This window comes from Macaca thibetana, chromosome 9 (assembly GCF_024542745.1).
Source record: "Macaca thibetana thibetana isolate TM-01 chromosome 9, ASM2454274v1, whole genome shotgun sequence".
Lineage (NCBI taxonomy): Eukaryota > Metazoa > Chordata > Mammalia > Primates > Cercopithecidae > Macaca > Macaca thibetana.
This window is the reverse complement of record NC_065586.1, coordinates 112,738,239-112,751,695: the sequence shown is the minus strand read 5'-3', so window position 1 is coordinate 112,751,695 and position 13,457 is coordinate 112,738,239.

Sequence of the window (13,457 nt, the reverse complement as noted above, 5' to 3'; positions counted from 1 at the left end):
TAAATGATATGATGGAAAAATGGTGTTGTATAAAAATACCTAGGATCCCTTAGGCAGGTCATAAAACTGTACAATAACAGCAGACCTGTGTGTGTTACTCATACACACAAACTCATACACTCTATAATCCTGCTTTTTGTTTTTAAAAAAGGGTGGGGGCGTGGGTACTAACCTATAATGCTAGCAGTGGTCATTTGGATGATGGTCCTATTGGTTATTTTTATTTGTTTATTTATGCTTTTTTCAGTTTTCCATAGACAATAGGTATTGTTTTTATAAGCAAGAAAAAAGTCATTAAAAATATCCCTATTTGTATTAAAAGATATTTTAATATTTTAGAGATTAAATGTTTAAAGAAAGGTCAGGTGCAGTGGTTCACGCCTGTAATCTCAGCACTTTGGGCGGCTGAGGCGGGTGGATCACCTGAGGTCAGGAGTTTGAGACCAGCCTGGCCAACATGGTGAAACCCCATCTCTACTAAAACTACAAAAATTAGCCGGGCGTTGTGGCACATGCCTGTAATCCCAGCAACTCAGGAGGCTGAGGTGGGAGGATCACTTGAACTGGGTGGGCAGAGATTACAGTGAGCCAAGATCACACCACTGCACTCCAGCCTGAGCAAAAGAGTGAGACTCCATCTCAAAAAAAAAAAAAAAAAAAAAAAAAGGCGTTTAAAGGAAAAAAGCCACATCTCAATAGAAGGCAGCTGGCATTCCCTTCCAAGGGCTGAGGCAAAACTCAGTGAACTGTCGGGATTTTTTCCCAGTGTTCTGAAAACGCTGGAAGAGTTAAAACCCACAATCTTGTAAAGGAAAGGTGGAGCTAGATCTCCCCACTGCCAGGACTCGGGGGTGGCCCAGCCTGCTGCATCTGTGCTGGCCTCTCAGGAATGAGAGACAGGAATGGATAGCTGCCTGGCCCCTTCTCCCAGTTCGCAGATAGCTCCTAGGGCCTCAAGGTTATTGGGGGTCTTTGCCCATGAAATTAACGGGGTGTGAGGACTGAAATGACCCCTTGCAACTGCCCATATCTTACTCCCATCCATGGGATCTTATGGTGCATCCATATTTAAGTCACTGACTAATTCATTTTGCACCAATTTTAAAAAATGGCTTGAGCTGTAAAACTGAAACAAAACCAGAAAAAACAACCCAGTGATAGAGGTAACAAAATTGAATAAAGGCAATTTAAACAATTCTTTAACAGTATCTAATTATTCTACAACTTCGTGATTAAGATCACCGAGTTCAATGTGCAAATCTGTAACTCCCTTTGTTTAAGCAGTTCCGCATTGCAAATCTTTTCCTTAATCTTTATCCTTTCTGTTTCTCCCTAGCCTATAATTTCTAGAGTGTCGTCTGTTGGCGGGGGAGGTAGAGAGGTGCTTTTACTGCTCAGCAAATTATCATTATTAGCACAAGCTGCATTTGTAATGAGCTCATTCTTGCCACTAAAAACAATTTTCATTACCTGATAAGAAAATTCCTTGGGCCAACTTGGGCCTTTTGTTGGGAGAGTTTGACCTCCATGGCAATCAAGTGCTCCTCTGGGGTCACCTCTTCCTCTCTTCCTTTTTCTGTGCAAGAATTGACAGTTCTCTCTCTCTTTTTTTTTTTTTTTTTTTGAGAGGGAGTCTCGCTCTGTGCCCCAGGCTGGAGTGCAGTGGCACAATCTTGGCTCACTGCAACCTCTGCCTCCCGGGTTCACGCCATTCTCCTGCCTCAGCCTCCCAAGTGGCTGGGACTACAGGCTCCTGCCACCACGCCCAGCTAATTTTTTGTATTTTTAGTAGAGATGGGGTTTCACCGTGTTAGCCAGGACGGTCTCGATCTCCTGACCTCGTGATCCGCCCGTCTCGGCCTCCCAAAGTGCTGGGATTACAGGCTTGAGCCACTGCGCCCGGCCAGGACTTCTTCTTTCATATTGACCTTGGAGAATCTGATTACAATATGTTTTGGGGATCGGCATCTTATATAGTATCTCACAGGGATTCTCTGAATTTCTTGAATTCGCATGTAAACCTCTCTAGCAAGATTAGGAAATTTTTCATGGACTGTATCCTCAAATGTATTTTTTAAGTTGCTTGCTCTCTTTCAGAAATGCCAGTGAGTCCTAGGCTTGGTCTCTTTACACAATCGCATATTTCTTGGAGATTTTGTTCATTTTTTAAAATTCTTTTATCCTCATTTTTTTCTGCCTGCATTGCTTTGAAGGAGTGGTCTTCAAGTTCTTAGATTCTTTCTTCAGGTTGGTCTATTCCAATTGCTGTTAATGCTTCCAATTGTATTATGAAATTCTTGTAGTAAATTTTCTATTTCCAGAAGTTCAGTTTGGTTCTTTCTTTTTTTTTTTTTTTTTTTTTTTGAGACGGAGTCTCGCTCCGTCGCCCAGACTGGAGTGCAGTGGTGCGATCTCCACTCACTGCAAGCTCCGCCTTCCCGGGTTCCCGCCATTCTCCTGCCTCAGCCTCCCGAGTAGCTGGGACTACAGGCGCCCGCCACCGCGCCCGGCTAATTTTTGTATTTTTAGTAGAGACGGGGTTTCACCGTGTTAGTCAGGATGGTCTCGATCTCCTGACCTCGTGATCCGCCCGTCTCAGCCTCCCAAAGTGCTGGGATTACAGGCGTGAGCCACCGCGCCCGGCCTTGGTTCTTTCTTAAAATGGCAATGTCATCTTTCAACTCTTGGATCATTTTATTGTTTTCCTTGGATTGGGTTTCAACCTTCTCTTGTGTCTCATTGAGCTTCCTTGCCGTCCAGATTCTGAATTCTATGTTTGACATTTCAGCCATTTCAGTCTGGTTAAGAACCATTGCTGGGGAGCTGGTGTGATCATTTGGAGGTAAGAAGACACTCTGGTTTTTAGAGTTGCCAGAGTTCTTGCACTGGTTCTTTCTGTGGGGGCTAATGTTCCTTTATCCTTTGAAGTTGCTGTCTTTTGGACGGGGCTTTTTGTTTTCATGTTCTTTGTTGCCCTTGAGGGTTTGACTGTGGTACAGGTTGGGTATAGTTGAGTGTTTGTTCTGGATGCTTTCAGAGGGCCAATACTCAGCTTGACACTCCTAGGCTGCATGCTTTAACCCTGGGGGGCTGGGACTGGGCCCATAGCTTTTTCCTCTGGCCCCTTGAAGTGAAGCACCAGCTGCTCTAAGGGAACCAAGGTGCTCCCAGACTGCTGGCAACAGTACTCTATTGGATGCTGTGGGCTAAAGTGGTCCAGGAGGGCAGCAGGGTAAAAGGACTCTGGTGGGGTAGCACAGGGGCTGCAGGTGAAAGCATTATGGTGATGGTCACTGGCAAAAGTGCTTCAGTGGGGCAGCTGAGGCTGCCCTGTGAGCCAGCACAGATCAGACTCACCCCAGTTTGTTGGAAAAGACAGGTTTGCTCTTTCCAGGTCCAGCAGCTAACAAAGGTCAAAGCCACCAAAGGAATATAGAGAGCCTTGGGGGATAGGTGTCTGTGGCCGTGTTCCATTGGAGCTGACCCTGCACGAAACCACCTGGGCTCCCTGCACGTTCAAGCTCTGTTTCCGCCCCCTCTCTGGGCAGCTCCCCCTGCCGACTCAATTGTCTGTGGGTGTCATGATGTTTTCTGCCACTAGGATCCTGGAGGTCCGTGCTGGGAGTAGGCTGCTCTGCATTTCCTTCTCTCACCCGTTCCTTAGGAGCCCTTCAGAGCCAGGAATGAGTCCTGGTGCTCCACAACCCCATGCAGGGTTCCCAGCTTCCTCCCCCTTCAGCCCCAGTGTCTGCATCGTCTCTTTATCCACTCTCAGTGCATTCTCTCCGAAGACCTGTTCAGAGTATGCTGGTCTACCTGATGATCTGATCTCTTCCTGGCTGCACCTAGATAGCCATGTGGTCCCAAGTACCATATTTGTTTACTTCTTACAAAAGAACTTGAAGAAAACGTGATAAAACATTCACCTTTGCTAATTACAGTGGTTATAGTGGTGTTTGGCAATGTTATTTTGTGTTATTTTAATTTTTTATACACATTTTAGAGGAGAGAGAAAAAAAGAGAAAGATTTTGACTGATTGGTTCTAGGGAAGCTGAAAATTCAGAATACATAAAGAAAAGGACCAGCCGAGAGGGTTGCCCACGAGCCTAGATGGATGAGGTCTACAGTATTTTGGGATTCAGGACCTGTGGCTGGTGAAAGGTGATTTAGTGGGTTTCTATGGCTGAGCCTTTCTAAGATGGCCCCACATCTGTATTTGGATTTACATCCTGATTTCGCTGCCACTGCTCCCCAGATACATAGCAAGAGCCTCCCTCCTCTTTCTCTTGAGGACCTATGTCTGTCACATCAAAACCCTCCATTCTCAGTTTCTGACAGTCTTGCCACTTGTCCCTAGTGTCATACTATCATCCCTATACCAAATGGCACTACTGATAAGGACCAAAGCCAGGACCCGGGCAGCATCCTGCGGGAGCCAGCCAAGACTACAGTTGTGTAGACGTCTTTATTTCACAGTATTAACCTGCCCAGGAACAAACCACATAATTCCACGGAGATCTTAACTGAATCAAGATGTTAACAGTAACAAAGGTGCAATAAAAAGCCCTTCATTGAGAATCAGGCATCTTCCTCCTGTCTTCCCAGCCTCCACAGGGAGAAAAAAAATGAATACAAAGCTATTTCATAAAATGTTATGTTAAATGAACAACAAATTACTTTTTCTTTTACTAGCTTTTAATGCTAATAGTGCCATTTATTCCTGACCTTCAGAAATATGAGATATTTTAAATGACAACATAAAAAGGGTTCTTATTTGAAAACCCAGGCTACTTTAGACTGCATATTATTACTTATAAGTATAGCATGTGCCGGCATCATTCATTTCAGCATCCCATTGATATCTAACTGGTATATATTTCAGTTGACATTTATTGTTCTCCTGCATACGTGTCAAATTCCTTAATGCTGACTCTGACAAAGGCAGAGCACTTGGTATATATAAATTACATTTGCTACCATATAATCAGTGTTATCTATTAGAATGCTATTTGTGACAAATCATATTCAAAATAAAAATTGAATTGATTTTTCTGTTATTTTAATATTGTGCCGCTCACAGCAAGCCTTTGATTGAATCTTAAACACTTTAATGCTCTATTTTTGTTTGAGGCAGATCAGAAATGGGGTTTGTACTATTCACAAAGCTAAAACAATTTGTAACACAACAAAATCAAATTTCAAAAAGCATTTTTATTTTCAAGCCAAGGGAATAAATTTGGTAAAGCTCTCATTACAGGGCCCACAACTTAACGACGAAAGCCACGCACACACGTTTAATTTCTATGCATCCATTTTCATCTAAATTAGATTTTAACTTTAATGCAGGGTATGAAAAGCCTCTACAATTCCTTTGTTTCTACCTTTCCTTTCAAGCAATTGCAGGCTTTCTCCCGGTGAATACAAGCTACACATCATTCTTTGTCCCCCTCCCTCTTGCCAGTTGGTCTGGGCTACCTTCTCTGTGTTCTGGATACAGAGGATCTCTGTTTCTGAGCTGCTCTGAGGGGGTGTCTCTCAAGGAGTGCCTGCTTCACTCATATTGCTTACAAAATAAATCACACAGCCAGGTGCGGTGGTTCACGCCTATAATCCCAGCACTTTGGGAGGCCGAGACGGGCGGATCACAAGGTCAGGAGATCGAGACCATCCTGGCTAACACGGTGAAACCCCGTCTCTACTAAAAAATACAAAAAACTAGCCGGGCGAGGTGGCGGGCACCTGTAGTCCCAGCTACTTGGGAGGCTGAGGCAGGAGAATGGCGTAAACCCGGGAGGCAGAACTTGCAGTGAGCTGAGATCATGCCACTGCACTCCAGCCTGGGCGACAGAGGGAGACTCCGTCTCAAAAAAAAAAAAAAAAAAAAAAAGAGAAAGAAGAAGTCCTAAAGGCAGCTAGAGAGAAGGGGCAGGTCATTTATAAAGGGAATTCCATCAGGCTAACAGTGGAGCTTTTAGCAGAAACCTTATACTCCAGAAGAGACTGGGGGCCAATTTTCAGAATTCTTAAAGAAAAGAAATTCCAACCAAGAATTTCATATCCTTCCAAATTAAGCTTCATAAGAAAAGGAGAAATAAAATCTTTTTCAGAGAAGCAAATTCTAAGGGAATTTGTTACCACTACCTGCCTTATAAGAGGTTCTAAAGGGAGTGCTAAACATAGAAATGAAAGAACAATACCTGCCATCACAAAAACACATTTCAGTACAAGGTCCATTGACACTACAAACCAACTATACAATCAAGTCTGCCTAACAACCTGCTAACAACACAATGACAGGATCAAATCCTCACATAGCAATATGGGTTTTAAATGTAAATGGGTTAGATGCCCCACTTAAAAGGCATAGAGTTGGTGGCTCACACCTGTAATTCCAGCACTTTGGGAGGCCGAGGCGGGCAGATCACAAGGTCAGGAGATCGAGACCATCCTGGCTAACACAGTGAAATCCCATCTCTACTACAAATACAAAAAATTAGCCAGGAGTGGTGGCGGGCGCCTGTAGTCCCAGCTATTCAGGAAGCTGAGGCAGGAGAATCCCTTGAACCCAGGAGGCAGAAGTTGCAGTGAGTTGAGATCGCGCCACTGCACTCCAGCCTGGGTGACAGAGCGAGACGTTGTCTCAAAAAAAAAAAAAAAAAAAAAAAAAAGAAAAGAAAAAAGAAATAGAATGTCAAATTGGATAAAGAAGCAAGACCCAACAACTGTCTTCAAGAAACCCATCTTACAAGTAATGATACCAATGACACCCACAGGCTCAAAGTGACGGGATGGACAAGGAGCTATCAGGCAAACTGAAAACAAAAAAGAGCAGGGGAGTTGCTATTCTTATATCAAATAAAATAGGTTTTAAACCAACAATGATCAAAAAGGACAAAGAAGGGCATTACATAATGATAAATGGTTCGATTTGATAAGAAGACTTAACTATCCTAAATATATACGCACCCAACATTGAAGCACCCAGATTCATTTTTAAAGAAGTTCTTAGAGGTCTACAAAGAGATTTAGAGAACCACACAAGTCAAGTGGGAGACTTCGACATCCCACTGACAACGTTAGACAGATCATCAAGGCAGAAATCTAATAAAGATATTCTAGACTTAAACTCAACACGACCAAATAGACCTAATAGACATCTATAGAACACCCTACCTGACAACAGGATATACACTCTTCTCATCAGCACATGGCACATATTCTAAGATTGAGCACATGCTCAGCCATAAAGCAAGCCTCAACAAATTTTTAAAAAATAACAACCACACTCTCAGACCACAGTGCAATGAAAATACTAATCAATACCAAGAAGATCTCTTAGAACCATAGAATTACATGGAAGTTAAACTGCACCTGAATGATTTCTGGGTAAAAAATTAAACTAAGGCAGAAAAAAAATCATTTGAAATTAATGAAAACAGAGGCACAGCACACCAGAATTTTTGGGACATAGCTAAAGCAGTGTTAAGAGGAAAGTTTATAGCACTAAATGACTAAATCAAGAAGTTAGAAAGAACTCAAATTAACAAACTAATGCCATAACTAGAGGAATAAAAGCAAACCAACTCCAAAGCTCCCAGAAGAAAATAACCAAAATCAGAGCTGAACTGATCAAAACTGAGATGCAAAAATCTACACAACAAATCAACAAAACCGAAAGTTGGTTCTTTGAAAGAATAAACAAGATCAATAGACTGCTAACTAGATTAATAAAGAAAAAAGGGGAAAGATCCAAATAAACACAATCAGAAGTGACAAAAGTAACATTAAAAATGGCCTTACAGAAATAAAAAAAAATCCTTAGAGACTATTATGAACATCTCTATGCATACAAAGTAGAAAACCTAGAAGAATGGATACATTTCTGGACACACACGGGCTCCCAAGATTGAAACAGGACGAAATTGAAATCTTGAATAGACCAATAATAAGTTCTGCAATTGAATCATTAATAAAAAAATCTACCAACCTATAAAAACCCAGGACCATATGAATTCACAGACAAATTCTACCAGATGTACAAAGAAGAGCTAATCCTTCTGAAATTATTCCAAAAAATAAAGGAGAGACCTCCCTAACTCATTCTATAAAGCCAGCATCATTCTGATACAAAAATCTGGCAGAGTCACAGTGAAAAAAGAAAACATCAGGCCAATATCCCTGATGAACATACACACAAAAATCTTCAACAAGATACTACCAAACTGAATCCAGCAGCACATCAAAAAGTTAACTGACCATGACCGAGTAGGCTTTATTCCTGGTATGCAAGGTTAGCTCAACACATGTAAACCAATAAATGTGATTCACCCACATAAACAGAATTAAAAACAAAAACCACATGATCATGTCAATAGACGGAGAAAAAATCTTTTGATACAATTCAACATCCCTTCATGTTAAAAATGCTCAACAAAGTAGGCATCGAGGAAACATACCTCAAAATAACAAGAGCCACCTATGACAAACCCACAGCCAACATCATACTGAATGGGCAAAAAGCTGGAAGCATTTCTTTTGAGAACTGGAAAAAGCCAAGGATGCCCTCTCTCACCACTCCTATTCAATTATTACTGGAAGTCCTAGTCAGAGCAATCAGGCAAGAGAAAGAAGTAAAGGGCATACAAATAAGAAGAGAAGCCAATCTCTTTTTACAGACAATATGATTCTATACCTAGAAAATCCCATAAACCCTGCCAAAAGGCTCCTATAACTGATAAACAACTTCAATGTCTGAAAATCAGTAGCATTTCTATACATCGATAACACTCATGTTGACAGCCAAATCAAGACTATAATCTCATTTACAATAACCAGAAAAAGAATAAAGTTATGAGGAATACAGCTAACTAAGGAGGTGAAAGATCTCTACAACAAGAATTACAAAACATTGCTGAAAGAAATAAGAGATGACACAAACAGAAAAATATTCCATGCTTATGGATAGGATGAATTGATATTGTTAAAGTGGTCATTCTGTCCAAAGCAATTTATAATACAGTGATATTCCTATCAAACTATCAGTGTCATTTTTCAAAGAATTAGAAAACAATGATTCTAAAATTTATATGGAACCGAAAAAGGGCCTAAATAGCCAAAGCAATCTTAGGCAAAAAGAAAAAAGCTGGAGGCATTACACTACCTGACTTCAAACCATACTACAAGGCTACAGTAACCAAAACAGCGTGGTACTGGTACAAAAACATACATATAGACCAATGGAAAAGATGGAGAACCCAGAAATAAAGCCACACACCTACAACCACCTTGATCTCAACAATTGACAACAAGCAGTAGGGAAAGAACTCCCTACTCAATAAATGGTGCTGGGATAACTGGCTAGCCATAGGCAGAAGATTGAAACTGGACACCTTTTTTTCAGCATATACAAAAATTAGCTCAAGATGGATTAAAGACTTAAATGTAAGATCTAAAATTTAAAAAAAAAAACTTTAGAAGAAATCCTATGAAATTCATTCTGGGCATTGGCCTTGGCAAAGAATTTATGACTAAGTACCTAAAAACATTTTCAACAAAAACAAAAATTGACAAGTGGATAACTTAAAGAGCTTCTGTACAGTAAAAGAAATTGTCATGAGAGTAAACAGACAACCTATGGAATGGGAGAAAATATTCACAAACTATGTATCTGACAAAGGTCTAATATTCAGAATCTATAAGTAACTTAAACAATTCAACAAACAAAAACCAAATAACCTCATTTAAAAAATGGGCAAAGGACATGAACAGACACTTCTCAAAAGAAGATATATATGTGGCCAACAAATACATGAGAAAATGCTCACCATCACTAATCATTAGAGAAATGCAAATAAAAACCAGTCAAATACCATCTCACACCAGTCAGAATGGCTATTATTAAAAAGTCAAAAAACAACAGATGTTGGTGAGGTTGTGGAGAAAAGGAACACTTATACACTGCTAGTAGGAATGTAAGTTAGTTCAGCCACTGTGGAAAGCAGTGTATAGCTTCCTCTAAGAACTTAAAACATAATTACCATTTTACCCAGCAATCCTACTATTTGGTATGTATCCCCCCCAAAACAATAAATCATTTTACCAAAAAGACACATGCACTGATATGTTCATCACAGCACTATTCACAATAGCAAAGACATGGAATCAACCTGGTTGCCCATCAATGGTGGACTGGAGAAAGAAAATGTGGTACCTATATACCATAGAATACTATGCAGCCATAAAAAAGAATGAAATCATATCCTTTGTAGCAAAATGGATGCAATGCACCTGGGGGCCATTATCCTTAGATAACTAACACAGAAACAGAAAACCAAATTATAAGCGGGAGCTAAATACTGAATACACATGGACACAAAAATGGGAACAACAGACACTGGAGACTACTTAAGGGAGAAGGGTGGGGAGGGTTGAAAAACTACCTATCGGGTACTATGCTCACTCCCAGGATGACGAAGGATTCTAAATGGCCTTGTAGGTCATGTTTTCATATCTTGTAGCTCATATGTGGTGAGTAACAGTATTTTGTAAATAGAAATGTATGTAAGTTGTAATTTCTGTATCTAAATGATATCTTCCTGACACTTGCTTTTGTCCTCAACAGGACATTCTGGGGATCTACCCATGTTGATACATATGGATCCTAGTTCATTCTTTTTCATTGATGAAGGTATATTTTGGATAATCTGACAAGTGTGAATGTTATTTTGTTGGTTTCATTTGTATTCCCCTGATTACTAGTGAGGTTGAATCTCAAGCTTTTTTTATTCAGTTTTCCTTTGTGTGAATTGCATGTGTGTGATCTCTGTCCATTTTTCTATTGGGTTGTTCTTTTATGTATTCTGAATACTAATCTTTAGTTGCATCCACTTAAAATAGCTTCTCTGAGGCTATGGCCTATCTTAGCTCTTTGTCACTGGTATCTGTTACTCTTAAGGAATAACTCATGCAAGTCAGCCTTTCCTTCTTTTTCTTTTTTTGAGACTGAGTCTCACTCTGTTGCCCAGGCTGGAGTGCAGTGGCGTGACTTCGGCTTACTGCAACCTCCGCCTCCCAGGTGAGGTTCAAGCGATTCTCCTGCCTCAGTCTCCCGAATAGCTGGGATTATAGGTGTGCACCACCATGTCCCACTAATTTTTGTGTGTGTGTGTGTGTGGGGGGGGGTTTTTTGTATTTTTAGTAGAGACGGGGTTTCACCATCTTGCCCAGGTCTCGAACTCCTGACCTCAGGTGATCCAGCCATCTCAGCCTCCCAACCTTCTTCATTTAATGACTGTTTATTATGTGCCAAGCACTGCCCTAAGTGCTTTGCATTTATCTTATATAATTCTACTAGCCACCCTGTGTGGCAGGGCTACTATTATTCTCCAGTAAGTGTTGAGGTCAAAGAAGTTAAGCAGTCAGTCCAGGGAGTCCAGTTAAAAGGAAATGAAGCTGCAATGAATGCAAGGCCAGCTCAGCTTTACTGCAGAGCTGAGCAATTAGGCCCTATATCACACTATGGGGATTTATATGAGTAAAGATAGAAAGTGTCATTACCAGTTCTTACAGGGGATCACACATGGTGGTTCTGAACTATGGCTGTAAATCATCCAGGGAGCTTTAAAAATACTGGCGACTCACCCCAAAATTGTGGTTGGTCTAGGATGTATCCTGTACATGGGACTGTCTTTTGTTTCTGTTTCCTTTCTTTTTTAAGAGATGGGGCCTCATTCTGTTGCCCAGGCTGGTCTCAGATTCCTGGCTTCAAGTGATCCTCTTGCCTCAGCCTCCTGAGTAGCTGAGATTACAGGTTTCTTTTAAAGCTTCACAGTAATTCTAATACACGGCCAGGGCTGATAACGTCTATAGTTTGTAGTTTTATTGAGATCTAAAACATCTAGTAGGTCTCAGACAGGACCTATTTCATTGCACCAGGCTAAGATTTTAAATGCTGTATAGAGGCCGGGCGCCGTGGCTCACACCTGTAATCCCAGGAGTTTGGGAGGCTGAGGTGGGTGGATCACTTGAGGTCAGGAGTTCAAGACCAGCCTGGCCAACATGGTGAAATCCGTCTCTACTAAAAATTAAAAAATTAGCTGGGCATGGTGGTGGATGCCTGTTCAGAAAGCTGAGAGGCAGAAGAATCGCATGAACCCAGGAGGCGGAGGTTGCATGCAGTGAGCCAAGATCGCGCCACAGCACTCCAGCCAAGGTGACAGAGCAAGACTCCATCTTCAAAAAAATAAAAAATGAAAACAAATAAATGCTGTAAAGGGTTTTAAGAAAAACAATTCAGAAAATACAAAGAAAAGAAAAGCCAAAAAGAAGAAGGAAACAAAAAAATCCCAAGATATTGAACTCAAGGACTCCAGTTCTGTTTGTATTAGAGGCCTCCCCTTAAAGGGAAGACAGAGTTCCTTTACCCCCATTCTCCAAATCTCAGTGGAAGGAAGAATTACCTGCAATTCTCCTGATGCAACAGCCACTGCTGTCATGATGCCATTTTCTCAAACTGCTAGATGAAGCCATTTCAGGATTCTAAGAATTGAACAGTGAATAACCCCACCCTGGCACAACAGGTGCACCCTACAGCACTACTCCCAGGCCCTGAAAGCAACACCCTCTACCTGGCACCCGCCCATTTACTGTCTGGGGTCCCCAGGCAGTTCTGCTGGGGACAAATGGGAGGTGGTGCATGGTCAGGAGGTCAGGCTTCCACGGCTGTGCTCTGCGTAGGCCCCAGGAGCTTGGTTGAGGAGGTCCTTGGACCCTCCTCTGCACAGGCCCCCGCAGCTTGGGTGAGGAGGTCCTTGGCCCCTCAAATCTGGGCATAGCCTCAAAAAACAGACCACACAGGCTGGTGACCAGTATCACGCTCAGGAAAGAGACATGAAAACCCAAGCCTGGCTACCTCACCTGTCTCTGACCAGTGTGAGTTCAGGTGGTTGGAGCCCTCTGGGAAGCCACTGGGGTGATGGGGACCGGCAGAACCCTCTAAGTATGAGCTGGGCACAGGGCAGACAGGTCCAGGCCCTGTGAGTGGCTGTCTCAGCCCCTCCTGTTGGCGTTCTTTTTCCTCCATTGGCAGAGGATAGATTGAGCAAAATATTTGCATATGATGGAATATTCTAGTTTTCCTAATATTAAAGAGCTGTTTAAAGTAAAAATTGTATTAAAAAGATGCCTAAAATTGGCAAAGAATTTGGATAATTCACAGAAGAAGAAATACAAAGAGCCCATTAAATACTGAAACCTCATTCATAATAAAATAAAGCAAATTACAATGTAAGGAAAAACACTTTCCCCTATCAAATTGGCAAAAGATTTCACAATACTCATGTTGGCGAGAGTGTGAAACGCTCTCATATTAGAATGAATCACATGAAATTGCCAACATTTGGCTTTTCTGGCCTTTAAAAGTGCAATTGCATATGGTTCAACCTACTATGTTGTTCGT